The sequence below is a fragment of the Pan paniscus genome, chromosome 21 (genome assembly GCF_029289425.2).
Source record: "Pan paniscus chromosome 21, NHGRI_mPanPan1-v2.0_pri, whole genome shotgun sequence".
In the NCBI taxonomy this organism is placed as follows: domain Eukaryota; kingdom Metazoa; phylum Chordata; class Mammalia; order Primates; family Hominidae; genus Pan; species Pan paniscus.
This window is the reverse complement of record NC_073270.2, coordinates 37,741,970-37,765,124: the sequence shown is the minus strand read 5'-3', so window position 1 is coordinate 37,765,124 and position 23,155 is coordinate 37,741,970. Positions and strand designations below refer to the sequence as shown.

Genomic DNA, 23,155 nt, shown 5'->3' with positions numbered 1-23,155 from the left:
GTGAATGGCTGCATGCCTGGCGTGCCATGCTTTATGTAGTAGGAAGTAAAAGTGTCTGAGCACCATAAGACAGGGCAAAAAAAAAAAAAAAAGTAAAAGCATCAGGACATTCCTGCTCTATGACCGAGTTGAGAAGGGGAGACTGGACACACAATTACATTCCGAAGCCACATACTAAGAAGCTATTAGGAGATACAAAAAGTAGAATGGTGGTTGCCAGGGGCTGGGGGAAGGGGAAGTGAGGAGTTAGTGGTGTTCAATGGGTGTAGAGTTTCAGATGAAATGAGTTATGGAGATGGATGGTGGTGAGGGTTGCACAACATGCTGAATGGATTGAATACCACTGAAGTGTACACTTGCAAATGATTAGGATGGAAAATTTGTTATGCATATTTTACCACAGTTTTAAGAATGAAAGAAAAATAAGCTACTAGGGAGTGGTAAAGATAGGAGGGGCCATGCAAAGATTGCTAAAATACTTATTGGGTGAAAAATGCAAACTGCAAACATGTACATCAAACCACTCTTCTAAAATGAATTTATGTGCCTATGTGTATGTTAGTAAGTTCGTATAAAAAGCAACCTGTTTACAATAATAATTGAGCAGCAAGATAATGAGTTGGGTTTTGAAGAACAGGGAGGATCTGAATAGATAAAGATTGGGGGAAAGTCAAGAATACTCCAAACCGACTTCCAAAAAGGATTTGAAGGAGCTTATAATATTAAACCATATACAGAGCACTGCAAGACTCAAAAAGGGTTACTCTACACCATATAGAAGGGAAAGATTATTGAACCAGAAGCCCAGGGTGGGACTGCTACTACCATTGAGTACTAGATTTATCTCTGAGCTTCCTAGTAGCCAAGATAAAAATGGAAACTTGTACAACATCACCATAAGATCCCAGGAAGCACAACAAATTGTCTGTTGACAGAAACAAATATTTTTTGAGTATAAATTCAAAAGAGAATTTGTTCTGTGACTCCTCATAAAAAGGTCACTGGGGCTGGGTGCGGTGGCTCATGCCTGTAATCCTAGCACTTTAGGAGGCTGATGTGGGTGGATCACTTGAGGTCAGGAGTTCGAGACAAGCCTGGCCAATATGATGAAACCCTGACTCTACCGAAAACAGAAAAAATTAGCCAGGTGTGGCGGCGCACACCTGTAATCCCAGCTACTTGGGAGGCTGAGGTAGGAGAATCGCTTGAACCCGGGAAGCAGAGGTTGCAGTGAGCCAAGATCGTGCCACTGCACTCCAGCCTGGGCAACAGAGCAAGACTGTGTCTCAAAAAAAAAAAAAAAAAAAAAAAAAAAGAAGTCACTGGAGGGCACAATGGACAATTTCTTCAACTGTGATTTGTCAGCAGAATCTATAGTATGTTGGTGAGTGGTTCCCAAACAGATGGTGCTGATATTATTCGGGTGAGTTTGGGAACAGGGGATGGGGTGAAGGTGGGGAGAGAATGGTGGAAGAAAGAGGTTTATGTAGCCCAGGGCCTCTCTGCAGAGTGCCTTGTGACAAAGTGGTTTGAGTGAGTTTAGAAATGCAATATGGTGCTCAGAGTGTGGCTAGCGTGAGAACCAGCAGCCTCAACCTCACAGGGGAGCTGTAAGAAATGCAGAATCTCAGTCCCCACTTCCCAAATCAGAATGTGCATTTTAACAAGGTTCCCAGGCGATTCATGTGAACATTCTAGCCAAGAAGGCTAGAGAACCTCTTTTGCTCCTGCCTCCTCAGCATCTGTCCCTCTTCAGATAACAGTACCTGGATTTTCCTTTGGAGAACCAGCTTTCTCCCACTTAGTGCATGAAGTTTGGTGGGGCCGATCCCACCCTTGCCTTCAGGAATTGGCAACTTGACACAGGCCTGGCCAATCAGAGAATCCCATATCCTCTGGCCCCCTGGCTACAGAGATTGGTTCAGTTATAGGCATATACGTCCTCCTCACTGAGGCAGTCTGCCCTGGGATTTTGCTGCAAAAATTAGGGGAAAAGCACCCTCTTTCTATAAGGATTGTTGAGATGTAGGAACCTGGAGTTCTTGGAGGCCACCTCAACATCATCAAGGTAAAAGCTGCTTTAGAGTGAAGCCACCAGAGAGGACAACAGAGCTGAGGTATGGAGATAAAGTAATTCCTGAAGATAAATTGAGCACCTGGATCCAGCTATGCCTGAGGCCTATACACCTCAGGATTTTTCCAGTCCACGAGCAAATAAATTATCAATTTTGCTTAAGCCAATTTGAGTTGGGTTTCTGCCATTTGAACTCAAAAAGTCTCCACTGATTCTTGCATATTCTTGGGTCACACTCTGGATTGAATGAACCAGTATCTGGGAGTGAGGTCCTGGAATCTGTAGTTCTAACAATTCTACAGGAAATTAGTATATACACTAAAATTTGAGATCCACCAATGTAGCAGAATGAAGGCTGAACTTGGGAGTCAGAATACTTGAGTTTGGATAGCAGTTCTGCCACTGACTGGGTATGTGACCTTGAGCAAGTCATTTGCCCTCTCTGAGCCTTATTTTTCTTTCCTGCTAAATAGGAGGCCTTGCTTCTCAGGCTTGGCCTGAGGTCCTATGTGACTAGGGATGTGAAGGACTGTATAAAACTTCTGCATACGCATTTCTCATCTAATGTGCTTCAAAAGCACGCTCTGAGAGCAGAAGTAGTCTGCCTGGTTGCACACCCACTCAAAACTGCTGATCCCTGGTAAAGATACTTCCTTGGGCCACTGCCGACCCTGGGAACCTGAAACCTGCTCCTCACCACCTCAGCCTCTGCTGAGTGAAATGAGAGAGGTCAGCTTGCTTGTGCCTGGCTGCTTCCCAGGGTTACCATGCTGGCTGTGGAAAACTCAGAGACTCGGCCTGTGCTCTCAGAGTCAAGCTCAAGGGGGAGAGGCCGGGGCCTGCCTGAGCATCCATCCAGTGGGCTGGAGATGGTTTTCTGGGAGCTTCTATGCTTAAGCAGAAACCTGCAAGGGCTGAGGGTGTGAAGCCCTGGATTGTGGTCCCATCTCTGCTATAAGCTCATTGTGTGACGCTAGGCAAGTCTCAACTTGTCTCTGAGCCTCAGTTTCTCCAAATGTGAAATGAGATGTTGGATTAGAAGTTCTCTGAAAGAAGAAGCTGCAGCTCTTTCCTGCATAGAATCCATTCCCCCCTTCTTCTAACAACAGTTCTCCAATTTTCCTTTGGGAATTACTCCTCCCCTAGTCTCAGTTTATGGATTGGGATAGAGTTGACTCCAACCCCTGGCTGTAGAGGTGGATCTGTGACCAAATCAAGCCAATGAGAGTTGCAGTAATAGAAGCAGAGATGGGTGGATGGGCGCGGTGGCTCATGCCTGTAATCCCAGCACTTTGGGAGGCAGAGGCAGGTGGATCACCAGAGGTCAGGAGTTTGTCCAACATGGTGAAACCCCATCTCTATTAAAAATACAAAAAATTAGCCGGGCTTGGTGGCAGGCATCTGTAATCCCAGCTACTTGGGAGGCTGAGGCTGGAGAATTGCTTGAACCTGGGAGGTGGAGGTTGCAGTGAGCCGAGATTGCGCCATTGCACTCCAGCCTGGGTGACAGAGCGAGACTCTATCTCAAAAAAAAAAAAAAAAAAAAAAGAAGTAGAGATGGGCATGTGATTCAATTCTGGCCAACGAGAGCCAGCCCTTGGTTTCTAGCTGGAAAAAAAGGCCTGCAGCAGCAAGGCAAACCCAAGAAATAGAGAAATGCAGACTCTCAGCCTTGGATTAAGCCTTGCCTGAAGCTGATATCTCAGGGATTTTCCAGTAACCTCCTTCTTCTGCTTGAGCCAGTTTTGAGTTGGATTTATTTCCCTTTAAACATCAAAGAGTCTTGCCCAGTGCAGAGGGAATTCTTATAAGGGATTGTGATTTGCACTCAAGTGCAAATGGCTGATGGCAAAGACCTCCCTGATACCAGGTTTTGGTAGAAGAGAAGGTAAGATGGTACTAGACCTATTAGAGTAGGTGAGGATGGGAGGAATATGGACCTCATTAAGCTGATGGCACTGAAGCCATGCCTTAAAAGGACCTGGTTATAGAGACTGGGTGCAGGGGCTCATGCCTGTAATCCCAGCACTTTTGGAGGCTGAGGTGGGAGGATTGCTTTGAGCCCAGGAGTACGAGGCTGGTCCTGACAACATAGCGAGACCCTGTCTCTACCCAAAAAAATTAGCCAGGCATGGTGGCATGTGCCTGTATTCCCAGCTACTTGGGAGGCTGAGGTGGGAGGATCACTTGAGCCTGGGAGGTTGAGGCTACAATGAGTTGTAGTCATGCCACTGCACTCCAGCCTGGGTTACAGAGCAAGAATGTCTCAAAAAAAGAAGCACCTGGTATCTAATAGGCCCTCCATACACATTCGTGTAATGGATATATTATGTTCTACTCTCTATGGACCTCATCATACTTGGCTGAAGTCAACAGACCAGAATTATGAAGTTATTTTTCAGATAGGGAAATGGAAGCCCATGGGAGAGTGGGTCCCCCGGCTAGTCAGTGGTAGGTCAAACTGGCACTCAGCTCTCCTGCCTGTCATCATCCACTGAGGTCAGCCCCAGAGGCTGTGGGCGATGAAGGGGAAGGGGAGAATGAGGAACCCAAACAGAACTCTCAAGAAGGCAGACCGCTGGCGGCCCAGGGCTTAAGGCTGTTCAGTTACAGGAACTTTCCCTTCTCAGAACAGCTCAGCAATGGGGGTGGGGAAAAAGTATTTCCTCAACAGGAGCCAATTCCCTGAGCAGTGCCTTGGGGGTGCAGAGCCCAGCAGCTCCCTCTCCTCGGGTTCCCTGACTGTCTTCTGAATGAACTGTCTTTATCCCCGAGTGACTACTGTCCCTAATAGACAGTTAGGGGTCACTCCTGACTTCTCACGTCTTCCCTTTACTGAGCCTCAGCTTCTTTCTCATAGAGCTCAAAACTTTGATTTTGCAAACAGGAGGAAACTTGGGAGATCAAAATCTTCATTGGACAGGTGGAGTAACAACCCCAAGAGGCTGTGTGGGCCCTGGCTCACACGATGGCGAGCGACAGAGCAACACACTAAAGGAGAACTCAGGGCTTTGATCATTTGCCTGGCTCAGCCATAGGGTTGGCTCTGAGATGCCTGTGTTCCAAACACTTATTCAACCACATATAAAACTCATAGCATGTTCAATGTTACTCTTGGGACACTTGGTCAATTTCAGAATTCCAGAGCAACTGTGAACCTTCTTGGAATGATTTTATCTCTAAGGCAGGCAGGAGGCAGGGCAGTTTGAAAATAGAGCATGAGATTTGAAGTCAGATAGAGCTGGGTTTGAATCCGCATTCTGCCTCTTACAAATAAGTGAGCCTTTAAAAATGTAAGTCATCCTGGGCATGGTGGCTCACACCTGTAATCCCAGCACTTTAGGAGGCTGAAGCGGGCAGATCATCTGAGGTCAGGAGTTGGAGACCAGCCTGACCAACATGGTGAAACCCCATCTCTACTAAAAATACAAAAATTAGGTGGGCATGGTGGTGCATGCCTGTAATCCCAGCTACTTAGGAGGCTGAGGCAGGAGAATCGCTTGAACCCCGGAGTCAGAGGTTGCAGTGAGCCGAGGTCGCACCACTGCAGTCCAGCCTGGGCAACAGAGTGAGAGTCCGTCTCAAAAAAAAAAAAAAAAGGTAAGTCAGATCGCATTCCTTCTCTGCTCAACCCCCACCCAGGGTTTCCATCTCACTTGGAGTAAAAGCCCAAGTCCCCTCCAAGGTGGGTAAGACCTCCACAATCTGATCCCCTCCTCAACCTCTCAGATCTGTCTCCTTCTAACTCTCCCTTGATCATTCCACTGGAGCCCTCCTTGCTCTTCTTCAACTCACCAACTGTGCTTATACCTCTGGGGCATTGCATGTTCTGTTTCTGGAATATTCTTCACCCAGAAAGGCTCCATCACTTCCTTCAGTCTCTCTAATGATTGTACCTTCTCAGAGCAACCTTCCCTCATCACCCTGGCAAAGACAGGATCCTCTGCCCCCCAACTCCCATCACTGTCTAGCCTGTTCCCAGCTAGTCTTCATGCCCCTAACCACCTCTTAAACGTGGTGGCCATGAGGATGCACCTCTCAGATCTCCAACTGCAGGAGTACGACTGGAGAAATTGATCAGTGGCTCAGCTGCTATGCTCTGAAGTCCATCACTGCTCTCATGGGCTGCTCCCAGCCAATGACTGAGTGTGGCAGGGAGACCGAAGCCCACCCATGTCTGGGGGACCTCTGTCAAGAGACTTTGGCCAAGGGTGCCTTAACAGCCTTGACAAACTTTCCTTAGAATGGCATGGCAGCTGGGCGCGGTGGCTCACGCCTGTAATCCCAGCACTTTGGGAGGCCAAGGCGGGCGAATCACAAGGTCAGGAGTTCAAGACCAGCCTGGCCAACATGGTGAAACCCCGTCTCTACTAAAAATACAAAAATTAGCTGGGCGTGGTGGCGCATGCTTGTAATCCTAGCTACTCAGGAGGCTGAGGAAGGAGAATTGCTTGAACCCGGGAGGCGGAGGTTGCAGTGAGCCAAGACTGCGCCACTGCACTCCAGCCTGGGCGACAGAGCAAGACTCTGTCTCAAAAAAAACAAAATAAAACAGAACAACAACTACAAAAAAAAATACGGCATGGCAGTCCAAGACACGTCCTCCTTTTATTCCTTTCTTCTTCCTTCCTTTCTTCCTTCCTTTTCTTTTTCATTAGTGGACAGAGGTACCCCACTATCTGATGGCTCTCCTGTCCTCTCCTGGTTTCTTCCCATTTTCTCTCATAGCCATTTCCTCCAATAAATTTCTTGCACATTTAATGCTATGGGAGTCTGCTTCTCAAAGGACTTGAACTATCTCAGGGTATGCTGAAGTTAAGTATAAAAAAAAAAAAAGAAAAAGAAAAGAAAAAATAAAAAAGGACCTGGACTAATGCACCTAATGTATTACCTGTTGATTTGTTTATTATCCATCTGACCATTAGGATATGAGCTATGACAGTAAGGTCCCCATTTAGTCTGCTGGATGCCCCCAGATTTCCCGTCTAAACAATAGCTATAAATAGGCCAGGTGCAATGGCTCATGCCTGTAATCCCAGCACTTTGGGAAGCTGAGGCAGGCGGATCACCTGAGGTCAGCAGGCGGATCACCTGATGTCAGGAGTTTGAGACCAGCCTGGCCAACATGGTGAAACCCTGTCTCAACCAAAAATACAAAAATTAGCTGGGCGTGGTAGTGGGTGCCTGTAATCCCAGCTACTTGGGAGGCTAAGGCAGGAGAATTGCTTGAACTCAAGAGGCAGAGGTTGCAGTGAGCCAAGATTGCCCCACTGCACTCCAGCCTGGGCAACAGAGTGAGATCCTGTCTCAAAACAAAAACAAACAAAAAGAAAATCAATAGCTATAAATATATGTTTAAACTGAGAAGGATGATGCACGTTTGCTCGCTTCTGCTGGGAGAGGAGCAGTCTTTCCTTGGCTGCCGCTGAGTGGAAGTTTCCCCCTCCAGACAGGACATGGTGGCCAGTTCACCACCAGGGCCACTTTTCACTTTAACCTGCCGTGGTACTGAGAGATCAGCTGCCCCCAAACCTGTCCTCCACAAATGGAATCCTCAAAGCCTCAGTAACACAGGCGCTGATCCTTTTACATTTTTTTTTTTATAATTGACAAAGCTCCAGGTCTCAGTTTCTTTTATTTTTTGAAGGGTATGTATTTTATTTTTAAAATGACCTTTTACCACCTAGTAAAACATTAGTGCATCCTTCTTGTTAAAAATTAAACCATTAGAGGCCAGGTATGGTGGCTCACATCTGTAATACCAGCACTTTGAGAGGTCAAGACAGGAGGATCGTTTGAGCCGAGGAATTTAAGACCAGCCTGGGCAACATGGCAAGACCCCATCTCTACCAGAATTTTTTTTTATTAGCTGGGTGTGGTGGCATGTGCCTGTGATCCCAGCTACTCAGGAGGCTGAGGTGGGAGGATCGCTTGAGCACAGGAGGTTGGGGCTGCATGAGCCATGATAGCGTCACTGCACTCCAGCCTGGGAGACAGAGTGAGACCCTGTCTCAAAAAGAAAAAGAAAGAAAGAAAGAAGAAAGGAAGGAAGAGAAGAAGAAAGTGGAGGAGGAGGAAGAGGAGGAGGAGAAGGGGGAAGGAAAGAAGGGAAAGAAGAAAGAAAGAAAGAAAAGAAAAGAAAGGAGGGAGGGAGGGAGGGAAGGAAGGAAGGAAGGAAGATGAAAACATTACAGATACATTTAAGACACTCTTGGATTACTTATTCTATAAGCCCTCCATGGCCACATCTTTCCCCACCCAGATATCCTCTGCCAGCATTTGGCCTCAGCCTCTGCCTCTGCATTTACACACATGTATGTTGAAGCAGAGGCTGTCAGTGCCCTGCCTCTATCACTCTGCCCTTTACCATTTCTGCACATTCTGGCTGGACTTCCAGCTGCCGGCACCTTCATCTCTTTGTCTGAGAGATTTCTCTGTGGCTATTGGTGCCTGCTCTGCCCATGGGCTTGGCAAGCCGAAAGTGCTAGAGAATTATCACATCCCCAGGAGTAGTTTTCAACAAAAGACAGGAGCGAGACCAGGGTGGACAAATACCCCGGTTCCCTCACCTCTCGAGCCTGTTCTACCCTGGCTCCCAGAGCTCCTCAGTGGGATTGAGCTCCAGGTGCCCACAGTGGTAACTGGGCTTAGAAGACACCTTTAATGACTACCTCCTGTTCCCTGCCTCACTTCCTTACTCCCCTAGGAGGGTCTCTGGAATCAGCTCTCAAACAAACTATTTGCATTTGAAACCTTGCCTAGGGTCTGCTTCTGGAGAAACTCAAACTAAGACATATACGCCATGATGGACTAGTGTGTGTATGTGTGTGTGTGTGTGTGTGTGTGTGTGTGTGTTTTGACATAAAAGGAATTGTGCTGCAGGAATCATGAGTAGTATCCTCCTCAGTTCTCCCCCCCCACTTTTTTTTTTTTTTTAACAGAGTCTTGCTGTTGTCAGCCCGGGCTGGAGTGCAGTGGCAAGACCTTGGCTCACTGCAACCGTGCCTCCCGGGTTCCAGCAATTCTCCTGCCTCGGCTTCCCAAGTAGCTGAAATTACAGGCGCCCGCCACCACGCCCGGCTAATTTTTGCATTTTTAGTAGAGACGGGGTTTCACCATGTTGGCCAGGCTGGTCTTGAACTCCTGACCTCAGGTGATCCACCTGCTTTGTCCTCTCAAAGTGCTGGGATTACAGGTGTGAGCCACCGTGCCCAGCCTCAGTTCCATTTTTTTTTGGATTTGGGAACTGAGGCTCAGAAAGGGAAGAGATTTGCCTAGTGCATCACAACCTGTCTTTGGCAGAGCTGGCGCTCAGACTCGGGGTCGTCTACTGTACTGTACCCACTGTTCTTCATTTCTATGGTAGAGATGAGGCTGGGATTCCTGTTCTCTTGGCTGCACTTACATCTCCTGGGCCAAAGGATTTCAGGGTGATGCCTGGAACTCAGGGAGGTGACTCGAAGGGAGAGTCAGGAGCGCACGTCCTAGCGCAGTGCCATCCAGAGGATGCAGCATGTGGGACCACAGCCGGGGCCAAGACCAGGGTACATTTACACTTAAGCACAGGCTGCTTCTGCATCATTACCCACGCCTCTGAAAGTACCTTCAAACTCCCAGTCCTGTGGGGGAGGAAACTGGAGAAATGGGGCGGGGACCAACATGTGGTTGGTGCATGTGGTGGGGTTTGTTTAGAAAGGCAGAAGTGATTGCTTGATGACTTGTGGTATAAAAAAAAAAAATAAACAACAACAAAAAGATGTAAGAAAGAAAGAGGCTGAGAGAGATTGTGCTACTAACTTGCTGTGTGACTTTGGGAAAGTCAATTACCCTCTCTAGGCTTCACATTCCTTTTCTTTTCTTTTTATGAGACAGGGTCTTGCTCTGTCACCCAGGCTGGAATACAGTGGTGCAGTCTCAGATCACTGCAACCTTCACCTTCTGTGCTCAGACGATCCTCCCACCTCAGCCTCCTGAGTAGCTGGTACTACAGCCATGTGCCACCACACCCAGCTAATTTTTGTATTTTTTGTAGAGACAGGGTTTTGCCATGTTACCCAGGCTGGTCTCGAACTCCTGAGTCAGATGATCTGCCTGTCTCGGCCTCCCAAAGTGCTGGGATTACAGGGTGAGCCACCGCATCCAGCCCTTCATGTTCCTTTTCTATAAAAAAGGAAGCCTTGTCATGACCCGAAGGGTGGGGTTTGAAAACTCAAATGACTATAGGGATGTGGAGGGTTCTGTGGATGAGGAAAGTGGGCCTGGCAAGGGCTGTGCAAGCTGGACAGCCCAGGTGTAGCCCCCAGGGCAGCCCCCAGCTCCACTGAGGTTGTCTGAAGAGCACTGGAGTCGTGGGTTCTAGTCTCAGGGCTGCTAACTCTTCTAATGTTTTAGGAGACAGAAATCCAGATTATGTGAGCTCTCCTGAGTTTAAATGTTAGCAACTAATTAAAAATAATCGCTGCGGGTGGAGGGGTGTTCGGGGAGGGCAGCTGAAATATCTCAGGCAAGGGAGGGAGGAGGTTGTCCAACATTCATTGCGTTTGTCCCATCAGTGTTTTTTTGAGGCCCTACTATGTGCCAGGTGCCAGGTGTTAGAAGATACAGTGGTTTATAGGACAAACATGTTTGTGCTCTTGTAGAATTTACTTTCTAGAAGAGTTTAAAGTCCAAGCCCTGGCTAGTCCTTAGAATGTAGACAACTTTCTCCTTACTTTCTGAGGTAAGAGCCCTCAGAGGGCAGCCTGGTTTGAATGAGATTAAGATTTGTGCTTTCTGTACCCATTAGAATGGTAATAATAATAATAATAAAATATAAACATAGTAGGCATTGGCAAGGATGTGAAGCCAATTGAAACCCTTGTATATTACGGTGGGAATGTAAAATGGTGGAAAACAGCATAGCAGTTCCTCAAAAAGTTAAAGATAGAACTACTGTTTTTTTTTTTTTCTGAGAAGGAGTCTCGCTCTGTCGCCCAGGCTAGAGTGCAGTGGCTCGATCTCGGCTCACTGCAAGCTCCGCCTCCCGGGTTCATGCCATTCTCCTGCCTCAGCCTCCCGAGTAGCTGGGACTACAGGCGCCCACCACAATGCCCGGCTAATTTTTTTGTATTTTTTTAGTAGAGACGAGGTTTCACCGTGTTAACCGGGATGATCTCGATCTCCTGACCTCGTGATCCGCCCGCCTCAGTCTCCCAGAGTGCTGGGATTACAGGCGTGAGCCACTGCACCCAGCCACAGAGATAGAACTTTTATATGACCCAGTAACTCTACTTCAGGTATATACCCAAAGGAATTGAAAACAGGTGCTCAAACAAATACATGTATGCACATGCATGCTCATAGCAGTATTATTTTCAATGGTCAAAATGTGGAAACAACCTGAATTTCCATCTGTGGATAAATGGGTAAATAAACTGTGGAATATCCATACAATGGAATATTATTTGGCCACAAAGGGAATAAAGTACTAATAGTTGCCACCATGTGGATGAACCTTGGAAAACATTATGTTAAGTGAAAGAAGCTAGACACAGAAAGTCACATAGTATGCTTCTATTTATGTTAAATATCCTGAATAAATTAGTCCGTACAGGCAAAAAGCAGATTGGTGGTTGCCAGGGGCTGGGGGAATGGGGGGTAATTGCTTAATGGGTACAAAGTTTCCTTTTTCAGGGGTGATGGAAATGTTTAGGAGCTACTGACAGGTAGTGTTTGTACAACATTGTGAATATACCAAATACCACTGAATTGTTCGCTTTAAAAATCATATAGTTAATTTTATAAAGTTATGTGAATTTCACCTCGATTAAAATATTTCTAAAAATTTTGAACTATATAAAAGATTGCTCTGCTAGAAAGGTTAAGCAAATTATAATACAGGCAAACAGTGGAATATTATGCAGCCACTAAAAATTTAAGAACATTTTAATGACCTGGAAAATGCTACAATGTAATACTAAGCAAATAAATAGGATAAAAATAATCTATGTGTAGCATTATACTAATTATGTTAATTTAAAAGTGCATAGAAAAGACTACATAAAGATACATGAAAATATTGGTTATTGTTCCCTCAAAAGGTTCATGCTTCCATTTTCTTGAACACTTATTAAGTGCCAGGCATAGTGAGTAAGGCAAATGAAGTGCCTTACAGCAGAGAACATGAGGCCTGAAAGAAAGGCCATTGATCCAGAGACAGCTGGGAGATCAGCAGAGCAACATTCTTCTCTCTTCTCTGCCCCAGAGTCCCTGGTGACCCTTCTGGGCTACAGTACTCCTCTCACACAAAGGGGAGTGTGACAGGTGCCCTCTCTGGGGAGCCATCCAGCCTTTTGGTGTTTTCCTCAAGAACCACCTGTACATGGGCTGAAAGCTACACATCCAGGATGCTCCTGTCAATATTGTTCATTGTAGTGAACGCCTAGGAACAACTTGAGTATTTATCCACAGGGGAAAGAGAAATACCGTAGAGTCGTTACCTGCTGGGATACTCCACAGCAGCTGGAAGGAATGAATGAGGCCTCTATTTTCTATTTCTCATCCTGGGTAGATTTTGACAACTTAATGATAAGATGGGGCAAATATGCTCCTCTGCTATCCCCATTGTCAGAATTGCAGAAAAGTCTCACAATTAGATAGTTTTTTGTTTTGTTTTGTTTTGTTTTGAGACGGAGTCTCGCTCTGTGGCCCAGGCTAGAGTGCAGTGGCACGATCTCGGCTCACTGCAAGCTCCACCTCCAGGGGTCACGCCATTCTCCTGCCTTAGCCTCCCCAGTAGCTGGGACTACAGGCGCCCGCCACCATGCCCGGCTAATTTTTTGTATTTTTAGTAGAGACGGGGTTTCACCGTGTTAGCCAGGATGGTCTCGATCTCCTGACCTCGTGATCTGCCTGGCTCAGCCTCCCAAAGTGCTGGGATTACAGGCGTGAGCCACCGCGCCCGGCCTTTTTTTTTTTTTTTTTTTTTTTTTAGGTGGAGTTTCGCTTTTGTTGTCCAGGCTGGAGTGCAATGGCGCGATCTCGGCTCACTGCGACTTCTGCTTCCCCGGGTTCAAGCGACTCTCCTGCCTCAGCCTCCCGAGTAGCTGGGATTACAGGCATGAACCACTGCATAGATAGCATTTTTAAAGCACACAAAACAATCCTACGTGTTGTTTATGTGTACATTTATATGCAATCCATTTTCAGAGGCACATCCTGGAAGGACTGTAACTCATGACAGCGGTTGCCCCTGGGGAGGGAGAGAAACAGGACTGAGAGTGATACAAGGTGGGGAGACTTCAATTTTTTCTGTTACTTTTAGTAAATTAATTTTTTAAAATCTCAAAACAAACACAACAAAATGCTATTATTTGTTAATTCTGGATGGTGGATTCGCGGGACATTTAATATATTATTATCTTCACTTTTCTGTATTTTAACCTGTCACCCCCTCCCCTAAAAAAAAAAGGACCATAAAGAGAAAACCATGGGATAAGGCAACTGATATGCATTGAGGCCTTTCTCTGTGCCAGGCATAGGCTACCCCAGTGGTTCTCAAAGTGTCCTCCTTGGATCAGCAGCAGCAGCATCACCGGGGATGGAAGTTCTCATTGTCCTGCACAGAGCTACTGAATCAGAAACTCTAGGATTCGGCCCAGCAATCTGTTTTCACAAGCAGTCCAGGTGATGCTGATGTAGGCTAAAGTCTGAGAACACGGGGCCATATGTCTAGCTAGGGCAATGTTAACATACATTAAGCCTGTGTACTGTCAGACAGCACTCTCAAAGCTTTCCTTCAGTAACTTTTTTTTTTTTTTTTTTGAGACAGAGTCTCTCTCTGTCGCCCAGGCTGGAGTGCAGTGGCGCGATCTCGGCTCACCGCAACCTCCACCTCCCAGGTTCAAGTGATTCTCGTGCCTCAGCCTCCCGAGTAGCTGGGATTAAAGGTATGTGCTACTATGCCCGGCTAATTTTTGTACTTTTAGTAGAGACGGGGTTTCACCATGTTGGCCAGGCTGGTCTCAAACTCTAGACCTCAAGAGATCCACCTGCCTCGGCCTCCCAAAAAGCTGAGATTACAGGCGTGAGCCACCCTGCCTGGCCCTTTCAGTACCCAATTAATCCTCTAAACAACCCTGTGAAGGAGGTACTATTACTCTCCCCATCCTGCAGTTGTGAAAACAGAGGCAAAGAAAGGCCAAATCCTCTACCCCAGCCCCAACAGGCAGTTTGCCCCTAGAAGCCCCCTCCGCTACCCACTAGCCTGTCTCTCACACGCACCCACCTCTCGCATACTCCAATTTCCTGCATCCTTGCAAGAAAGACTTCATAGCCCCGTTTTACAGATGAGGAAACGAATTCGGAGGCGGAGAATTCGTCCAAGGAGGAAAGTGACAGGGCATACATGCAGTGTGTTCTCGGGCCAGGAGGTTTGGGGGTTTGACCTAGACCTGTTGTGGGAGGAGGGGCAGAGAGCCGACCAGCTGCAGCCGGCCTGGGTGTGGCTCGCACGTCACGCCTCCGCCCAACTACCCCCTTCCCCAAGCTGGCTGCCAACCCGGCGTGACCCGGCCCCCACCGGGAACCGTAAGGGCCTTCCCCCTCCCGGGTTCTGTGAAGCCCCATCCCTTCCTTCTTTTTTTTTTTTTTAAATTAAAAAAAAAATCCCCGCCTCCCCCCCAGAAGGGGAACCTGGACGGCCCAGAGAAGTGGTGGATAAAGTCACTGCACGGGCCCGAGCGTCCCCTTCCCCGGGAATCCAGCAGTCCGCAACAGTGCCGCCCCTCCCTAGGGCACCCTCCACTCGCTGTCGACCCCTCATCCCCCGGGCTACCCGCGGCTCCCCCGACGTTCCGTCTCCCCTCGCTGCCCCCAGCCGCACCCGTAGCCAGCCCTCCCCAGGCTCCTGGGCTCCCTCCGCCTCCTGGGACCCCTCGCGGGCCGGGTATTCCCGGTCCCCTGTGCGCGGCACTCACCTGGGCGCCCGCTCCTCGTCTCGCGGGCAGCCCGGATCCTCGCAGCTTGAGCGCCCCCCCAGCTCGGCAGCCCCTGAGGTTCCGGGGTGCCAGTGCCGGGAAACTGACTTTCTAGAACTAGAGGCGGGGGCGACGCTCCGACGGGCTTTGGTGCCGCGGGCGTTTCTCGTCCTGCACTGTCTGAGTCCCTTCCCACTCGCCTCTAAGCCTCTGATGTGCTCCCGAGCTGGGACCAGGGACGTGGTGGCGCCCGCAGGCCATCTGGGCGCCTTAGCCGCGCCCTGAGCGATGCTAACTCCGCCCCAAGTGTCCTAACACCTCCCCGAAGATTCAGACGCCACCCCAGGATCCTAACCGGCTCCCCGAGGGTCATAACCTCCGTCTCCTGCAAGAAGGATCCCAAACCCTCCACGAAGAGAAAAAAAAAAATTAGCACCATCCATAGGAGGCTTCTAACGCGTCCACCAAGGATGCTAACCCCCATCCCTTCCGCTCCACTTTCCCTAACACCTCCCCATCCCACCGCCCAGCGTCCTACCCCAGTCTCCAAAGGATCCCAAATCCCACTCCTAGGGATTCGAACCCGCCCGTCTAAGAACCCCAGCACCCGCTCCAAGGCTCCCAAGATACTAACCCCGCCCCGCCAAAGGATTTTTAATCCCACCTCTGAAGGATTTTTAAACTCAACTTGCCCCCAAAGATTCTAATCTGCCCAATGGAAGGATCCGAACTCTCACTTTAGTGGATTCTAACCCTGCCCTAAGATTTAGAACACAAACCCCAGGGTTCCAATACCGCTCCTGCTCCTGCGCGATCTAACCTCCCGCCGCCTAAGAGTTTTAATACCCAGGGGTCTATACCGCCGGTCCAAAGATTCCAATCCTGCCCTTCTGAGATCCTAACCCCACCTATCAAGGGATTCCTGCCACAGTCTTCAAAGATTCCAACCCACCCTGGAAAGGCCTTACCCTACCCCGGAAGCATCGTGATCTCTTTTCCCCACCACTCCGACCCCTCCCTTCTGGCCCAGCCCTCCCCAACTCCGCGGCCCGAGACTTCCAGGCCGGTCTGTGGTCAGCGGTTTCTCTTCCGCAGGCCTGCTCCATTCAGACACCATGCAAAGTTCCTCTCTCGAAGGAACCACCATGGCCATGCAAAGTTCCCTGCCCGAAGGAACCACCCTGGCTTCCTGGCAGCTCAGAGGACTCCCAAGCTGGGGGAGGTGGTCGGGGGAGGGGAGGAGTCGGCCTGGAGGGTGACTGAGGCCCCAAGTGGATGGGATTGTGCCCAGCTCCAGGCAAGGGCAGAACACACCCTCTCCTGGAAAAGACAGGGGCTATCACCCTAAATGCTGTGTAACACACCTCCAAAATCTCCAAAACTACAAGAATTCTACCGCGTCTCTCTATTCCCGTTGCTACCAGCTGATCAGGACCACAGTCATTTCTTCATTCATTCATTCATAATTCATTCAGCAATGCTGTCCTGGGAGCTGGGGAATGCAGGGGTCTTAAATTTGGCACTATTGACATTTGGGCCAGGTAATTCTTTGTTGTGGGGGACTGTCCTATGAATGATAGGATGTTTAACAGCATTCCTGGGCTCTACCCACTAGTTGTCTATAGCATCCTCCTCCCTAGTTGTGACAACAAAATGTCTCCAGACATTTGTAAAATGTCCCCTGGTGGGGAAGGGGGGAAGAACCATGAATGAGAAAGACAATGACCCTACTCTTGTTTTTGGTATATGTACCTGTATGGGCCTTTTTTCCTTCTCTTTAGCCTACAGTGCTAATTATTTTAAGGGGGTCTCCCATCCAAGTACTAACCAGGCTTGATCCTGCTTAGCTTCCAAGATCAGACAAGATCAGATGTGTTCGGTGTGGTATGGCATAGACAACTTAAAAAAAAAATAGAGATGGGGTCTTGCTGTATTGCCCAGGCTAGTCTTGAACTCCAGGGCTCAACTGAACCTCCTGCCTTGGCCTCCCAAAGTACTGGGATTATAGGTGTGAGTCATTGCACCTAGTCTGTATGTGCTTTTTATAAAAACAGATAATGTTCTGAATGTATGTTTAATATTACTTATTCACTTTTGTACATTCCCTCCCGCCACCCCCATCACTGTTGTTAATATCCAGCCATGTTGCCAAAGGTAGGGGCTGTACGTGTAGTCACTGTTTACATCCTTCACATTTTATTTATCCATTCTCCTAGTCATGGACACCTAGATTGCACACAATTTCCCACTAGTGTAAATAGTGCCACAGTGGACATCCTCATACATGTCCCCTTATCGTCCTACATTAGAATTTTGTTAAGTACTTGCTTTGCCAAGAATGACAGGTGTTTGCAGAATCGCCACTGCCCCACTCTTTCTCCCATCATTTCCCCTTATCTTTACCAACCCTTGGTATTATCCACTGGTCTTAATTTGAGTTCCCCAGAAGCAGACCCTGGACATGGATCCAAGTGAAAATAGTTTATTTAGGAGATGCAGAAGACACTGGTAGGGCAGTAGGTGGATGAGACAGGGAAGGGAGGGAAGCCAGTAAAAAGGAGTATCATGAAGCCAGTTACCATTGTGGGCAACTGGAGTTCAATTCTGCAGTGATCTCTGGAGATATACCCACTTCAGGGTTACTCCACCTGTCAGGCGAGGGAGCTGGGGCATTTACACACCAACTCCTGTTGGACACCGGATGAGGGGTACTCCAGGGGTACTGACCTTCCAGCATTTTGGCCTCCCTGGTGCATGCTTCAGCCACCAGAGGGTCTCCAGGAAGAGAAGTGCAGCTCTTAGTAAAGGCCCAGGGGGCATCGGAGGGTCCGCATTAGCATCAGCTACATCTCCTTTCAAAAGTTTGCCATTCTGATAGTAAAGAGCCAGAGAGCTGACACATGTTCCTGTTCATGGACAGCTTCCCAAATGTTTTGTCCTGACAGTAATGCTGTAATTGAAATCCTTGTGTATGTTCCCAAAGCTTCTGTCAACTTTATTGTGACATAATTTCGTGAATAAAATCTACCATCATAAATATTCAGCTTGATGAGTTTTGGCAAATATATATACCTGTGTAACCACCACCCCAATCAAGATATAGAACATTTCTATCACCCCAAAAAGTTCTCTTATGTCCTATTGCAGTCAACTCCTCCCACACTTAGGTAGCCTTAGGTAAGCACCAATTGGCTTTTTGCCATTATACATTAGCTTTGTCTTTTCTAGAATTTCTCATAAATGCAGTCATACAGTATGTTTCTTTTGTGTTTGTCTTCTGTTACTCAGAGATTTTCCATGTTGTTGCATGTTCCAGTAGTTCGTTCATTTTTACTGCTGAGTAGTATTCCATAGTATAGATGTAACACTATTTGTTTATCCATTTATTTGTTGAGAGACATTTGGGTTGTTTTCAATTTGGGGCTATATAAATAAAGCTGCTATAAATATTTATGTACAAGTTTTTGTGTAGGCATATTTTTATTTCTCGGGTAAATACTTAGGATTGGAATTGCTGGGTCATATAGCAAGCGTGTGTCTAACTTGCAATAAATTGCTGAATTGTTTTTCTTTTTCTTTTTTTTGAGGCAGGGTCTTGCTCTGTCACCCAGGCTGAAGTGCAATGGCGAGATCTTGGCTCATTTTAACCTCTGTCTCCTGAGCTCAAGTGATCCTCCCACCTCAGCCTCTGAGTAGCTGGGACTACAGGTACACCACCATGCCCAGCTTATTTTTTTTTTTTTTTTGTAGAGATACAGTCTCACTGTGTTGCCCAGGCTGGTCTTGAACTCCTGGGCTCAAGCCATCTGCCTGCCTCAGCCTCCCAAAGTGCTGGGATTACAGGTGTGAGCCTTTGTGCCTGGTCTAAATTGGTTTTTGAAGTGGTTACACCATTTTGCATTTCCTCCAGTGATTTATGATTTCCAATTGCTCCACATCCTTGCCAACATTTGGCATTGTCATTCTTTTCAATTAAAAAAAGTTCCCATCTAACCCATATTTGCACCAAAGAACATTTATACAATTACAAATTGTATTCTAAAACACCCCCTTACCAGTCTTTGGGGGTGGCAAACATTTTGTCTACTCTATTCATTCGTTCATTGTCATGGAGACTATAGCTGACCACAAAAGTGGTGCTAAGGGCCAGGTGTGGTGGCTTACGCCTGTAATCCCAGGACTTTGGGAGGCCAAGGTGGGCAGATCACCTGAGGTCAGGAGTTCGAGACCAGCCTGGCCAACATGGTGAAACTCCGTCTCTACTAAAAATACAAAAATTAGCCGGGTGTGGTAGCGGGTGCCTGTAATCCCAGCTACTTGGGAGGCTGAGGCAGGAGAATTGCTTGAACCTGGGAGACGGAGGCTGCAGACAGCCGAGATCGTACCACTGTACTCCAGCTGGGGCGACAAAGCAAAACTCCTCAAACAAAAACAAAAACAAAAACAAAAACTAAAAACTGGTGCTAAATGCTCCATCGTAGGAGTCCAACTAGAGTTCAAACCTGGCACTGCTGTTACCAACTGGGTAATGTTGTACAAAGAGGTGACTTGATCGTCACCTCTTTGAGTCTCAGTTTCCTCATCTGTCAAGTCGGAATAATACTACTACTTACCTCAGTGGGTCATTTTGAGAATGAAATATAAGTAAAGTGCTTAGGTTTGCTATATATAGATGGTCAATTTCATTAGTACAGCCTAATCATTAAGATTTCAAACTGCTGCTTAGGCACTGATTCAAGTATAATTTGGAAATCACCTTTGTCACTCTGCCTTGTTCCAAAGATAAAAGAAGGAGCATATGACTTTAAAAAGGAGATATTGCCCTGTGGGTAGTGGACCCTTTTCAACATGGAATAAAAGGAACTCTGAAATGAGGGTGGACTTTGCTGTGACTGAAGTCTGGAGAACCAAGTGAGTCCTGGGGCAGGAGGCCAATTCTAGATCAGGAGTAACAAGGCCCAGATTCTAGTGCTCCTTCCACCTCTAGACGTGTAGCCTTGAGCAAGCCATTTGATGTCTCCGATTCTCTCATTTGGTCAACAAACATAATAATGGGCACATACTGGGTAATGAGTCTTGAGTGTTAGGGAACACAACAGAGAATGAGGGAGCCGAAATCCCTGGCCTCATGGCATTTTCCACTTACTGGAGGGCACTGGACAAATGGTTGCACCAATAAGGGCAGGTTGGAATTTTACAACAAGCACTATCAAGGGGTGGGACTCCGTGCAGGGGCTTTGAGAGGTTAACAGGGGAAGGTAGGGAAGCCTCCCCAGAACAGGTAATATCTTTTTTTTTTTTTTTTTTTTTTGGAGACAGATTCTCACTCTGTTGCCCAGGCTGGAGTGCAGAGGCGCAATCTCAGCTCACTGTGACCTCCGCCTCCCAGGTTCAAGTGATTCTCCTGCCTCAGCCTCCCGAGTAGCTGGGATTACAGGTGCCTGACACCACACCTGGCTAGTTTTTGTATTTTTAGTAGAGACAGGGTTTCACCATGTTGGCCAGGCTGGTCTCGAACTCCTGACCTCAGGTAATCCACCCACCTCAGCCTCCCAAAGTGCTGGGATTACAGGCATGAGAAACCGTGCCCTGCCAATAAATTCTTATTGTTTCAAGCCTTTAAGCTTGGGGTAGTTTATTATGCAATCTTGATAACCAATACAATACACAAAAGCCTCAAGGAAAGTAGGTGCTTTGTGTGTCTGAAGAACCCCATTGTGTCTAGCAGAGGAGGGAGACCCAAGGTGAGGTCCATGAAATTGGCCAGGCCACTCAGGACCTTGCAGGCCTCTGTGAGGAGCATAGGTTTTATTCTAACATACATGGGATGCTATTGGATGGCTATAAACAGGGGAGTGGCATGATAATTCATTCACTCAACAAATATTTATGGAGCACCTACTATGTGCCATGTGCTATTTTTGATGCTGAGGATACAGTAATAAACAAAATTAATTCCTTCCTATGTGCTTAGAATTTATATTATTGAGGGGAAGATGGATAATAAACAGATACTGAAAACTCATCCCATGTTTGGGAATGATATGGGTTATAAGAAAACTAGGGAGGTCAAGGGGAGAGGTAGTGGGATGGAGAGGAGCGATGGTATAACTTGAGATAGGGTGGTCAGAGAAGGCTTCTCTGAGGAGGTGGCATGTGAGCAAGACCTTTTGAATTGGAGAGATAAGTCATGTGATAATCTGGAGGAATTGTGTTCCAAGCAGAAGCACCAGTAACAGCAAAGGTCCTGAGAGGCAACAGCACGTGGTGTGTTTAGGGAATACAAAGAGCCCATTGTGGCTGGAACACAGAGGGTGCAGACAAGAGTGATGGAGACAGTGTTGGAGAGGTAGTAAGTGGGGTCATATTGTGAAGGCCACAGACGTCTTGGTATCGATATTAAATTTTAATTGACACAAGATGGGAGCTGTTGGAGGGTTTTGTTTGTTTGTTTTGAGACAGAGTCTCACTCTGTCGCCCAGGGTGTACAGTGGCACGATCTCGGCTCACTGCAACCTCCACCGCCTAGGTTTAAGTGATTCTCCTGCCTCAGCCTCCCAGGTATCTGGGACTACAGGCACCCGCCACCACGCTTGGCTAATTTTTGTATTTTTACTAGAGATGGGGTTTTGCCATGTTAGCCAGGCTGGTCTCGAACTCCTGACCTCAGGTGGTCCACCTGCCTCAGCCTCCCAAAAGTGCTGGGATTACAGGTGTGAACCACTGTGCCCAGCCCTGTTGGAGGGTTTTGAACAGAGGAGTGAGCCAAACTGGCTTATCTTTTCACAGGATCTGTCTGGCTGCTGGGTAGAGAATGAATTGGAGGGGCAAAGGGAAAGGAGGGAAACCAGTGAGCAGGGAGAGAGTCATCCAAGGGCAAGATGATGGGAGCTTGGGTCAGAGTGGTAGCAGCTGACGACTAAAGGAGCTCAGAGAGAGAAAACATCAGAATGCCTAAGAGAATTCATAGTATGTACAGGAGAATCATCGCAGCACTTCTTTTACTAGGAAAAGACAGAAAATAACCTAAATGCCCATGATTTGGGATGTGGGAAAATAAATCTTAATAAAATAATTGAATACTAAGCAGTTGTCAAAAATAATAAGGATATATAACAACCAACTGCACCTGGGCGCGGTGGTGAAACCCTGTCTTTACTAAAAGTACAAAAATTAGCTGGGTGTGGTGGCGGGCGCCTGTAATCCCAGCTACTCAGGAGGCTGAGGCAGGAGAATCACTTGAACCCGGGAGGTGGAGGTTGCAGTGAGCCGAGACTGCGCCATTGCACTCCAGCCTGGGCCACAAGAGCGAAACACTGTATTAAAAAAAAAATGTATCTCTATACACTAGTAATAAACAATCTGAACATGAAATTAAGAAAACAATTTTATTTATAATATCACCAGAAGAATAAAATACTTAGGAATAAATTTAACAAAAGTAGTACAATATACTCTGAAAGCAAGAAACCATCCTTGAAAGAAACTTAAGACCTAAATAAAATCATCCCATGGGTTGAGAGAGACATCTCATGTTCATGGATTGGAAAACTTAATAGTGTTGATGATAGTACTCCCCAAACTGATCAATACTATCCCTATCAAAACCCCAGTTGCCTTTTTTTGGGGGGGTGGCAGGAATAAACAAGTTGGTCCTAAAATTCATATGGAAATGCAAGGGACCTAGAACAGCCAAAATAATCTTGAAAAGTACAACAAAGTTGCAGAACTAACACTTCCTGATTTCCAAAACTTACTACAAAGTTATAGTAATCAAGACAGTGTGGTATTGGCATAAGAATAGAAATATAGGTCAATGGGACAGAATTGAGAGTTGAGAAATGAACCCTCACATTTAAGGCCAATTGATTTTCAAAAAGAGTGCCAAAACAATTCAATAATGGAAGAAAATAGTATTTTCAACAAATGGTGCTAGAACAACTCAATATTCACGTGCAAAAGAATGAAGTTGGATCCCGAAATGGATCGTAGATCTAAGTGTATGAACAAAAACTATAAAACTCTTTGTGTGTGTGTGTGTGTGTGTGATGGGGTTTCACTTTGTCACCCAGGTTGGAGTGCAGTGGCGCGATCTTGGCCACTACAACCTCCACTTCCCAGGCTC

The 23,155-nt window shown here is 47.1% G+C and overlaps 1 protein-coding gene across 2 annotated transcripts in view; it reads right to left on the bottom strand.

Moving 5' to 3' along the window:
• Nucleotides 1-15,669, bottom strand: part of HCK (HCK proto-oncogene, Src family tyrosine kinase) — a 49,141-nt gene extending 33,472 nt beyond the window's left edge. Inside the window, exon 1 of one of the 2 annotated variants that reach the window (XM_003814748.5) lies at nt 15,031-15,669. The gene's annotated coding sequence lies outside the window, so the exon portion shown is untranslated. The remainder of the gene's footprint in view (nt 1-15,030) is intronic. The other variant, XM_008967502.5, reaches the window with a different exon arrangement.
• Between the last annotated feature and the right edge of the window lie 7,486 nt (nt 15,670-23,155).